Source organism: Danio rerio, chromosome 17, assembly GCF_052040795.2.
Source record: "Danio rerio strain M-AB ecotype USA chromosome 17, GRCz13ab, whole genome shotgun sequence".
Classification (NCBI taxonomy): domain Eukaryota; kingdom Metazoa; phylum Chordata; class Actinopteri; order Cypriniformes; family Danionidae; genus Danio; species Danio rerio.
This window is the reverse complement of record NC_141037.1, coordinates 16262521-16275032: the sequence shown is the minus strand read 5'-3', so window position 1 is coordinate 16275032 and position 12512 is coordinate 16262521. Positions and strand designations below refer to the sequence as shown.

The following is a 12512-nucleotide window of genomic DNA, read 5'->3' as shown; positions in this document are numbered from 1 at the left end:
TGAGGTCACGACAGAGGCTTTGTCCAGCACCAATAATAGAGAAACGCAGGCCGCAGAGTCAACTTTACATCCATGACTCATTTATTCTCTTTACTTTGGACACGGAGCCACAAATGGAGGCCAGGAATGTCTTCTTGTAGGCCTAATGATACATGACCGCAATCTCATGAAGGCTGTGTAAAACATATCCAGGTCACATTTTACCCAAAAAAAAAAAAAAAAAAAAAAAAAAGATGTGTGGTTCCTATAGAGAATTTACAGTTGAAGTCAGAATTATTAGCCCTCCTGTTTGTTTTTCCCCCAATTTCTGTTTCTGCAAAAGTGCAAAATACTCAAGAGAGAAACAAGACTGTGATGACTGTAGCGTTAATGAAACAGGAGCATAAATAAGCATTTGATCATTGTGTGTGTGAGCAGAGATGTCCAGCGCTCTTCTGTCATGTTCAGCAGGGAGCTGTGCTTGTTTAGACCTCATACCAATGTCACGCTAAAGACAGAAGCACACAGACTTGAGGACGACGGCATGATTAAGTGTCTCTCTGGGAGTCTTTTTCAGGCACTTTTATTTTTACTGATGGGCCGACAGGGCTTCTAGAGGGCAAGAAGACAAACTCACTTCACACCCACTGCTGGACACTTATCCAGAGCTGTGGTTCTGTCTATACGTATTTTTGTGTACAGTTTGGGATATTGCTGGATGGAAAGACGCAGATGAAGTCTTAGCATTACGATTATATGTATTTTCTGTATTTGAGATTTGTGCATTTATTTTCCCTGTTGATTAATGCTTTTTGAATTGTATTACGGGACGTTATTCTTCTGATCTGAACTTCGGATGTTGAAAAGTTTGAGAAAGTGACTTTTATGAACATTTTTATTAGTGTAAAGTGATATATTGTCTGGTTGGTGTTGTATATTATGTTACAAAGACCTTGTAATAAAATGCCAGTACATTTTCTGCTATTTTACAGACTTGTTTCTCTATGTTATTTTTTTATTTATATTAATTATAACAATTATATTAAATAATTATTATTTCTCTATATTAATATATTATTTTTTATACATTATATTACTTCAAACTAATAAAATGTCAATAAAAAAGTTACTTCGTTAAACTGCAGAGTTAATTTTTCAACATCAAAAGTCAACAGAGCAGAGATTAAGGTCCCATAATGCAATTCACAACTATAAATAAATGGAAAAAAACTTGTGAATTAATTATTGGATTTTAATTTTTTTTTTTTTTGTTATCTGCGTTTCTTATCAGGATATTCAATTCAGTTCAGCTTTATTTGTATAGCGCTTTTACAATGTAGATTGTGTCAAAGCAGCTTCACCTTTACTGACAGCAGCGTGTGTGGATCTTGTCAGAAAATATGGCGAAAAGTCATACATGACAGTAATAGTTTGATCAAGGTGTTTACTTTAATAATGCCTCTAATACTGTATATGCATAGTCCACATGTCTTAATTCAATTTCTGTTTAGTTCAGTTAAGGTAATCAAAATCGCTGTTTCGAGCTTATGTAGGCCTACAGTTCAAAATTCATGATTAACTGAATAAACAGTTTGTAAACACAAGCACATCTTATTGAACATCATTTATTTTCATCCCCAATTATCATAGTAGAACAGTTTCTCAAGCAGTTTGTGATGCATTTTGGAAACAGGAGATGAGCCCCTGGTCTAATGCGCCACCTGGCTTGAGAAACCCTTTCTCAAAGACTTACTTTTAGTCATTATTTGGGTAGCACACATATTCTGAATGCCTTCGACAGAATTCAAATGAGCCACTTTAATCTAGATTAACTAGCTTAATTCCAAGACTAAGTAGATAACAGTGAGATTAATCTAGATTAAAAAAATGCATCTGTCCACCTGTATTTTTTTAGTGTGCTTTTGAACTTTAGAAACATATACATTTAATAAGTTATTGAAACACATCAAAAAACTGTGTGATTTAGCCTCTTTATTTATTTATTTATTTAAATAAATAAAATGTCGTTATTTCTTATGCACATATTTAAAATAATGTGTTAAATTACATGCATTTTTTTTTACAAAGTTCTTAAAAAAATGTATAATTTATATAGTTAAACCATATTGGATGATTTAAAAGTTTTATTGTGATGGATTGTTGGTGATTGGATTGGTGTTGGCCTGATTGGGTAGGTTTATATGGACAAAGGAAAAATAAGACCTGACTTAAGACCTACAACACAATATTTCATTATTTTTTAGGCCTAAAATACTGTTTTTAAAATATTGTAAGATCTTTAAAGGCCCAGTGGACAACATGGACCCAAAAACGTTGTATTATGCAAGCCATGCCAGTAGTTCTTGGTGCCACTATATATACAGTATAAAACTTTGATGTTGTCCATCACTGTTGTTTTTGCTGTCGGCCTGAAGACCTTTTCAGCTAACTAAACATAAAATATAACACAAATGCAAGACTAAACATAAAATACACATGCAAATTACATCAACATTTCCCCTTACAATTTTTCTTTTTGTCAGAGATTATAAAAAAATGCACAAAAGCTCGCACCTCACTCTAAATGGGTGCTTAGCCAAACAGCAAAAAGTGCAAAATTCAACAGGGCGACAACATTAAAGCTACAAAAATACTAGGGGTGTAACAGATCACAGTATGTAATCCGTACAGATCACAACCCACAGTTCGAATTCACAAGATCCGCGGATTAATAACTTTTATTAACTTGTAGGTTAATCCAACATTTATAACAACTGCAAAGAGATCGCATCCCGCGTCCTTTCCCTGTAAAATATAATGATAACGGAAAAAGTTGTGGTAAGACATAAATGCTTTTTAAGTTATTAAGTAATGGTGTTTTCTGTCACTGTTTGTTTAGCCTGCATCAATGCATTCAGTGTAAAGCTGCACAATTAAACATTAAGAGATTGTGAACTCAATTCAAACCCACGCAACATGAACGACAAATGACAATGATTTACATGTGTTTATTCATCCTTCGAATCTGCATTTAAATCTGCGTTTGATCGAGAGAGTTCAGTTTTTACACTTTTTCAGTTCGTTACAAACAATTTAACAACACAGAAGTACTGGGAGAACAGTTTATAGTTCAGATATTAACACTGATGTTAATGGTAAAGATTAAAATCACCGTTTAATGGAACTTAACGCTGGTGAATGTTGTTAGAATAGGTGGCGACAAACAACCATCAAATTATGTCACTGAATAGGTTTTTTAAAATGATCCACCTATAAAGTAATAAAAAATACTAAATTAAAATAAAAAGGCTAACACAAAGCATGTAACGTTTCCAGCACACCGGCTCTTCATCAGATTGTATTCATCACAGCATGTTGCTCTTTTATATAACATATTTATTTAGTTTTAAATATGTACGTTGTGTAATTCACTAATTTATATTTTTCTATTTTTTTGTTGTGAGATAATGCAAGAGATCATGTAATCCGGAGAGTATAGAAAGAGCAACACGCTATATTGTCTGATGAAGCGCCGGTGTGCTCGAAACGTTTTTAGCACTTTTAACTTAATAAATTGGTATTTTGGAGCTTTTGTGTTGCCACCTTGTTAAGTATATTTTTGTCAGAGATTATAACAATGCTGTTTTTATAAACTAATACTTGAACAGTTTTGAAAAATGAGGATTTTTTGGTTCCCAAAATACAGTCGTCATGTAAATGAACAGCCAAAATACATCAACTAAATGCACCCTTACTCAGCATTTACTTGCTATAAAACACATTAGAAAGAGAGTTTGGTGGAAACATCTGATCAAGCTCAGGTCTTCGGCACTAAATAAGACCATGTGCTTGCAACCACAATCTAAAACCACTTGAAAAAGTCAAATTTTTAAGACGTGACGAAATCCGCAAAAATCAAAAATCAAAAATTGCTTAGTCAGAAAAGCAGAAAAATAACTCATAACTGACATCCAGTGATTAATGAGACAAGGTTATACGTCCACCACTATGTGTCACCACTCATCCTGGTTCAGTTTGTGTCTTGCCAAAGGTTGTGATGAGTTTATCTGGTAATAAAGTCCTCATGACCCTCAGTAACACTCCTCTACTAAAATTAGAGCTCAGCGTTCAGTTTGGCTGGCGTCCTGCTCTCTCTCAGCGGTTGCCAGATCCTCCATCATTGCGTGGTTCTTCTTCCTACGCTCCACCCATCCAGCTGGATATTGAGGGAGAGCCGCTGCTAAAACAATGCAGCCTACTCATCTCCAAGACTCGGACTTCCTCCACCACCATCCCCCCATTCACTTCCTCCAAGATCATCCCTTCACTGAGCTTCCAGAGAGATGTCGATCCACTTTCGCAAACTCTCATTTACACACAAGGCTCATCACAAAATAATGCACTGGATATTTTTCAAGCACAGACTATATTGCAAAAGCACTGAACTCATGTTTCAGCATGTTTACAATACAATCAACATTTGATTTGGTTTCTTTTTTATCAGTTTCTGTCATTTTACTAGTACTGTACTCATCTTATTCTTCGCATAAGAGTGGGTGCAGCCATTTGAATCTTTTTGGCTCGAGACTTTTGGTCTCATTCACTTCCATTCATTTTTAAATATTAAAGGGCCATGAAACCCCCTTGTTTCAGCAGGGTGTTTTCACACCTCTACAGTTCGTTTTACTGCTTGATGTTGCAAACTGATATTTTTCTGTATAGCCATGCAAACACTTGTTTATAGAGCAAGTAGTTTGACCATTTTCTGCCGTTTATTATTCCTAGTCATTTCTCCCATATAGTGAGCTAAATCGGAAGTTCAAAGACAATCGCAAAAACAAGCATACTCATTGAAGAATAGGATAATAGCTTATACATTTAATTTATTTTCCAAGGCAACTAATTTATTGTTTAAGTGAGACGATAGTAAACTTTAAGGGTATTTTAAATGTAAAATGATTATCCAATATTACCAACACTGATGTAAAGTATGTATAGAGTACAAATATCTTATGTGAAACACTAATTATAAATCTAAAAAGACAAAGTTTTGAGGTTATTAAAGAAAAGTCACAGCTTCAGTAGAGGTTGTAAGCCCTACAACTTCAATTGAACTGACTAAAACAGGTTTATGAAATAACAAACAACAACACGGTTTAGCAAAACTTTCCAAAATCCATCTAAAACCAGCATGGCCTGGCAAGGAGAGCAGTTTCAACAGCAAGTCCCTCCTTTTACAGTAAAGTAGTTAACAACTATTAAAAACATCACAACTACAAACTAAGCAAAAAAAGATGCATGTGAGTAAAAAAAGTGAGAGAAAACAGACAGAAAGCATCATTCTGCGGGGAGTTTGTGAATCACAGTTGATTCAGAGCGGTCAGTCTGAGGAAAGCCCTTCTTCCAGGCTCCACTGAGTCATTTTTAGTCTGTAAAACTAAGTGTAGTACAGTGAACTCCTCATGGTGTCCGCTCTCAGCACACAGAGCCTTCAAACAGCTCTGCATTCAGTTGTTTTCAACACTGTACCCTGTATTCACCACTTCTACTTAACTTTCAAACTTTCTTCAATTTGAAGCTGATCTTCAACGGTGGTGGAAAAAGTACGGAAAATCATACTCAAACTAAAGTACCATTACTTGGCCAAAAATGTAGAGCAAGTAGAGTAAATATCTGTTGTACATATTACTCAAAACATGAGAAAATAGTAGCCCTTTTAAAAGTACTCAAGAGAAGTGAGTAGTGAGTGTTACACCGTGAAAGGTTGATGTGTTTACATGCAGTTTGTGCAAGGATGTTTAAACGTAACATTCTGTAGTGCATTTACTGATTGCTTGATGCCATTTGACTTTCAGTCATCATACAGTAAACATCCGTCATCTTCTCATCAGTGTCATGCAGTCTAAACAGTCCCAGGGTAATTGCTTGTAAAGATTTTGGATGTCTTCTTGGACGCTTTAGAAACATGTCTTGAAATTGTTCATTATGATGCAAACATATTATTATTTAATTGAACTGGAATCTTAGGACTGTTCTTCTACTTTCGCCAATCTCCATAGACAATAAAAAATAAAGTAGTGACTGCAGTTTGAAGGAACATAGTGCAGTAATAAAGTACTCAATTACAGTAATTTGAGTATTTGTAATTTGTTTCTGTACACCACTGATCTTCAATAACACAAACTACTCTTGGTGAACATGTGCTGAGAAGAAAAATACAGAGAAACTGTTTCTACAAAGTCACTAAACAACCCTGTCTAATTAAGTAAGTCAAAGTTCACTTAACTGATTCATTTAAAGCACTGATTCATTCAGGGATTTATAAATGACTGACTCAGAATATCATACAAATTGTTCCTAATAATTTTATTTACAGTTAAAAGTTTATTGACATGAATTCGGCCACTGAATTTATGAGCAAGGAAACCACTCATTAAACAGATTATTTTAAATTGACTATTTAATAAACTTTTCTTTTATTGGTGAATCACATCAAAATACAGGAAAAAAAAATCAATTAATACATAGCCACAGATTGACTAAGGAACAAAACCAATGAATGGCTTAATTTGGAGTCAGTGAATCATCCAAATGTTGACATACAAAACAGAGGAGGTTCAGCGCAGGTGGGAACGTTTTAACCTTTTACAGAGCATCTCTAAAGCCTGAAACAGTAGACAGACTGGTCTTCCTCTTAAGAAACCTGTAAAGAACAGCTACATGTGACTTATCAACAACATGCTTTACGTTTGCTCAATGCAAACAGTATTTTTTTGTTTGTTTTTTTACTGTTGTAAATTTGTTTAACGTTTTGAGTTGACTGATGTGTTACATTGGTTAAAATGGGTATTTTCTCACTATATATTCAGAACAGAAGTATTTATTGTTAATTCAAATTGCACAATATTTACTTTTATATTTTATTCAAATCTTCTGCAACTATATTTAACTCATGAATTTGTTTGACATTTATTTACACCTTGTTGACCAATTTATGTATAGCATGGCCATTAAAAATATAATGTTCCTTAACCAGGTGGTTTTTCAAGTTAAAGAGAATGTCACTTCAGTCATGTTGTTGTAATGCTTTACGTTGACTAGTTACACAATAAAAAAATAAAAAAACAATAAAAATAAATAAATCAATCAATCAAAATTGTGAATCTGTCAAACTTTATGAAAAAACCTAGATTTTTTGCCATATCGCCCAGCCCTAGTTCACCCACAAAATGAACATTTACTCACCATTTATGTGGTTGCAAACTTTATGAGTCTCTTTCTTCTTCTGAACACAAACTCTGATAATTTGAAGAATCTTGGAAACCCATAGCTAGACCCACACGGAATCTGCGGAATTCTGTTTATTCACTTGAGTTAATGTGTGTAAATCTATATTTATTCAGTTGTTAAATTACTTACAGTAATATTATTGACTAATGTAAAAATGTTCATCTGATTTATGTACAATGCAGTTTGTAAAGTCCTATTTTCTGTATTTTAGTAGATATATTATATGAGAGACTTGCTTTGTTTACCAAATAAAGTTAATCTAATTAGATTTGCATTTTTAACATTAATAAAAATGTAAAAAATTATTATTTTTTATTTCACATATTAAGGTTTTAGTTATGATACTCCAAAATACCAAAATAACCACAATAAATTCCTCAAAAAATCTGGAGTTTACCAAAATTCTCCGCAAAATAGCAAAAAACGTCAGCAGATTCTGCCTGGCCCCACCCATAGCCATTGACAAACAGCAAGTTTAACAATACATATGTTTCCAAAATTCGTTTAAAATATCATAATTTGTATTCAGCAAAAAAACAAGAAACTCAGACAAGTTTGAAACAAGTGGAGGAAGAATAAATGATGACAGAAATTTCATTTTTCCTCACTGTTATTTTCAAAGTGCAACTCCTGTCATAACAAAAGATGCTGATCACTAAAAAAAGTGTGAAAGACAAAGAAAACGCAATCATCCCCGAACATCATCAGACCTTTAGCAAAAACCAACAAGCAGAAACACAGACAGACGTGCTGTTCAGCAGACGGAGATGAGTGGTTAAACCCCAGCAGTGCACATTACAGAGAATTCAGCCGACAGACGTTTTCCCCTTTTAATTAGATGTACTTTGAGTCACGTTTAATGAGAGAGAAAGAGAGAGAGCGAGAGAGAGAGAGCGAATATAAACAACCCTGCGGGCCACCGTAACAACATCAATACCCCTCCTGACCTGGATGCACGTCTCGATAACACACAACCTCTATCCAATGCCACCAGATGCTCCATTAACACCAGGGGACACAATTGGCGGCTGATAAAAACACACGCAGAGTCATACAAACAGTCATGCACACACACAACCGTGTGTCTGCATGGGAGATGTGTTTGTCAGACACATGATTCTCTTAAGCTAAAAATAGGGCAACCACAACACTGACTCCAAACACCAGTGGCCTGCTGATAACACCCTATTTATATGAGAGCATCAGAGATGGCATCAGCTGAAAACACACACACACACACACACACACACACACACACCCTGAGCTAACAACAGCAGAAATGGTAAGAAACCTTTTTCACCTTTGACCCTAATAAAGTGCATCAATATTCAGTAATTCCATGGTGCATCTACATTTAGTGCTATTAAAAACAAATTCATATGCAGGTCTTACATATTTTTCTTAAGATATTTTATACATAATACATATGTTTTGTGTGTTTACTTATAGATTTAAAACATATTATACTATTATAATAATATTACTTGATATAACATAATTTAACATGGACATAAACACATTTTTTAGGACTCTTATGAAACTAAGGCTCATTGTAAATACGTACCCCTATATACATATCTGGAGAGCGTCAAATATGTCGCAGGAGCTATGTTTTTTGCAGTTTTCGTTTTCGCAAATCCACCAGAGCAGTAGTGGCGCAAGCTTACAGTCAAACAACGGTCATGCCGCCCTCACATTTTTTAGCTGCCGTTTTTTCTATGCACCTTCCCTAAACCCAACCGATAGTATTCAAAAGCACCCATTGACACGTATTTACATTCGCCGACTGGCTTTTAGAAATTGCAGAAAATGGCTGAAATCACAGGCAAATTGGTGCTTGTTCACATGAGTAACAATCACACAGTATGAACTATCAAAGATGTGATCTGAGATAGTTGTCGAGACCCATCAAATATTTGGCATGTTAAACGGACTTGTCAGAGTTTCAAAATCATGCCGTGTGAAATGTGTTCTGATTGAAAATAACATCACCGATTACCTACAGCCAATGAGAGAGCAGCATCCAGGTCAGCAGAAAGTTGGAGGACCACAATATCAACAAGCATGTCTTTCGGTTGAGAAAATCGTTTTGGTCTATTTGCACACATGAAATGGACGAAAAACTAGTGGAAACATGGCAGGAGCACCCGTGTCTGTTTGACATGTCATCTAAGCAAAAACACAACCGGATCGAAGAAAAAAAAAAAGTTGGAGAGAAATTGCTAATTCCCTTTCAAACCTATAGGTGAACAAAATAGGTACATTTTCTACCGCACTAAAGGCTTCTTTCTCATTATTTAGTTGATAAAAAGATACTATATACTATCTGACCTTGCATTGTTTCCAAACACGCAAGTGTGGTTGTGAGATGTAGTTTATGGACCAAGACAAAGTTGTTGGCGATTCTTCCTATTGTAAAGTCATGCAGTGTGAAACCCTCTGTCGCCGATCCAGTGTAAAAACAACAGTGACGGAATGCTAGCCCAGATAATCATGCAGTGTGAAAACATCTGTGGCATGGCTACTTTGATAATTGTGCAGTCTGAACTTGGCATTATGCTCAAAATATGGTAAGCAACACTGCAAAAAAAAAAAAAAAAAAAAAAAAAACTAAAGTTTTTGTCTTGCTTTTAATACAAATATCTAAAAATTCTTAAATCAGGAAGCATTTTCTAGACAAGCAAAAAATAATGTCTTGTTTTCAGAAATAATGAATCAAAATTAGGTGAGTTTTCCCTTAAAACAGGCTAAATATTCTGCCATTGGGGCAAGTAAAATAAAGTTGTTTCTGCTTTGAAAAAAGACTTTTTAGCTTACCCCAGTGGTATATTATTTCTGTAAACAAGACGTTTGTTGCTTGTTTAGAAAATGATCTGTATTAGAAACAAGACAAAAACTCTAAGATTTTATTTATTTTAAATTTTTTTGCAGTGAAAATATTCTAAAACTTTATATAAATCAGCCATTTTCCTTCCTTTAAAATCCTAGCATCATTACTCCAGCCTACAAAAAAGCCTCAACATTTTAGTTTATGACTGTGAAAGTAAAATCACGGTAATACCACAGTGTCTCTTGAAGTTCATTCTGTGAATGCAACCAAGGCGATTCTAGACTTCCACCATCATCCAACACTTGTCTTGTTAGCACAACAAACACAGCAAGGGTTGCTTTACAATGGGATCTTCGTTCCTTTTTTTACAGTTGTTGAGTCAACAAAGTTTGGACACATTGTGTTCCTGTGAGGATGATGCATTACTTTTGTATCTCTTGGAAGGGAAACAAAACACAAAACAAACACATAACCAGGGAGAGAATAAATAAAGATGCACTAATTCAGCTGATGTGGACTATTCCATATGTGAATGCATGTACGGCTGCTGTTCGCAGTATTTTCTGAATTACAAAGTGAAATTGACACATAACCTAAATCTCTTCTATAAACGAACATTTGATTTATTTTGATTTGTCAAAAAAAGAAGCAACAATTTAGATTTTGAGCTTGAAATATTTGCAGATTGACACATATTTAATGAAAAAATGCCTCATTTGCATATTTAAAAGGATGGTTCACCCAAAACTATTTACTCACCTTCTAATGGTACCAAACCCTTATAAGTTTCTTTTTTCTGTTGAAAACCTTTACCGATTGACTTCCATTGAATAAAAAACGAATAATATGGAAGTCAATATTTACAGGTTTTCAACATTCTTCAAAATGTCTTCTTTTGTGCTCAACAGAAGAAAGGAGGTCAAACAGGTTTGGGAAGGAGTGAAGAGTGAGTAAACGATGACAGAGTTGTCTTTTTTTGGGGGGGGGACCATCACTTTAAACATACAAAATATTTAAAAAGTTTTAAATATTTAAAATTATTGTAATCAGTCAACTAGTGAATAAAGTATGACTATACCCATTACAAATAGTTCACTTTTTACTCCCCTCACATGTCTTTCCTTAAAAACAGAAATCTGCCAGTCTGAAAGTTAAAAAAAAAAATCAACCGTCAAATTTGGCCAACAGATTGATTCATCACAAAAATAAAATGCCAACACACACCAAAAGCAGCCACAAAAAACCCAAACCTGCTGCACAACACATCAGAAGGACTAAAAACGGGGTCTGTCTGTACTTTTTCCACTTCTGAGGGGAAAAAATGGAATTGCTCTGTTGACACAGTAAAAACTTGCACTGAGATTTTTCCAGGAGGGAAAGTATGGAAAGGAAAAATGGCCTATTTGGAAAAAGTGGCTAGAGAGAGAGAGAAAGAGTGCATGTGTGCAGGCGAGCGAGGAAGCCCCACCCATCCCTCCGGCTGCTCCAGCTCAGCAGTGGGGAATGTGCTGGCATACCACAGGTCCAGCACAAGAATGCACAGTTTCCGACTGGGGTGCGTTGCATCCGAAACGATGCTGGTTAGACGCATACCTTCTTTTTGAGATCATCCCCCTCAACCCTACTTTAGCAAACACTTCCTTAAACGGGCTCCCCAAGATCTAATGCATTCAGCAGAGTACAGTGGGTGGAGAGAAATTCGGAGCATCAGTGATATGGAGACATAAAGAATGACTGTATGGCTAAACCAAACACCATTCCACCTAATGACCAGGACAGAGGCTCATTGAAAAGAGGGAACAGGACACTCCTGTGAGTGGGAAAGCTGGAAGAAAAGCTTCAGATGACACTCCAAGAAGAAACTGAGGAAAGCTTGAAGAAATGAGGGAATAAACGTGTGGTATCCTGAAATGACACCCACGGGGAGCATGAAGCTCTGGAGAGGCTGACGCTTTATTTGGCAAAGAAAGAAAGAGTGTAAGGGGCCCCTGTTGAACTTCTGTGGCCCCACCTTTTCTTCAGCAGCAGTCTTTTTTCCTCCTCAACAGGTTTAAACAGGCCCGGACCCCATCTGTGCTGTGTCTGGGGCCTTGACAATACAACATGTACAGTAGCTGCCCAAGACATACTGCAATTCACCAACACACCATTTTCCATTTTCAAAATGCTGGTGTCCCATTTCAACCATCCTACAGCATTATAAGCTTGCTAGTTAGCCCTATTTTTTATGAAAGGAAGCACTTTTGGGTGCTTTTAAATTAGCATGATTATTATTACACACTTTTTATATTTTGGTCACACTTTATAATAATGTTTTGTTAATTCGTGTATTTACTAACATTAACTAAGAATGAACAATACTTGTACATCATATATTAATAATAGTTCAACATTAATTACTTCATTATTAAAA

The 12512-nt window shown here is 35.4% G+C and overlaps 1 protein-coding gene across 2 annotated transcripts in view; it reads right to left on the bottom strand.

The window, feature by feature from the left end:
• Positions 1-12512, bottom strand: part of samd4a (sterile alpha motif domain containing 4A) — an 80447-nt gene that overhangs the window by 37189 nt on the left and 30746 nt on the right. The gene's annotated exons all lie outside the window — the stretch shown is intronic.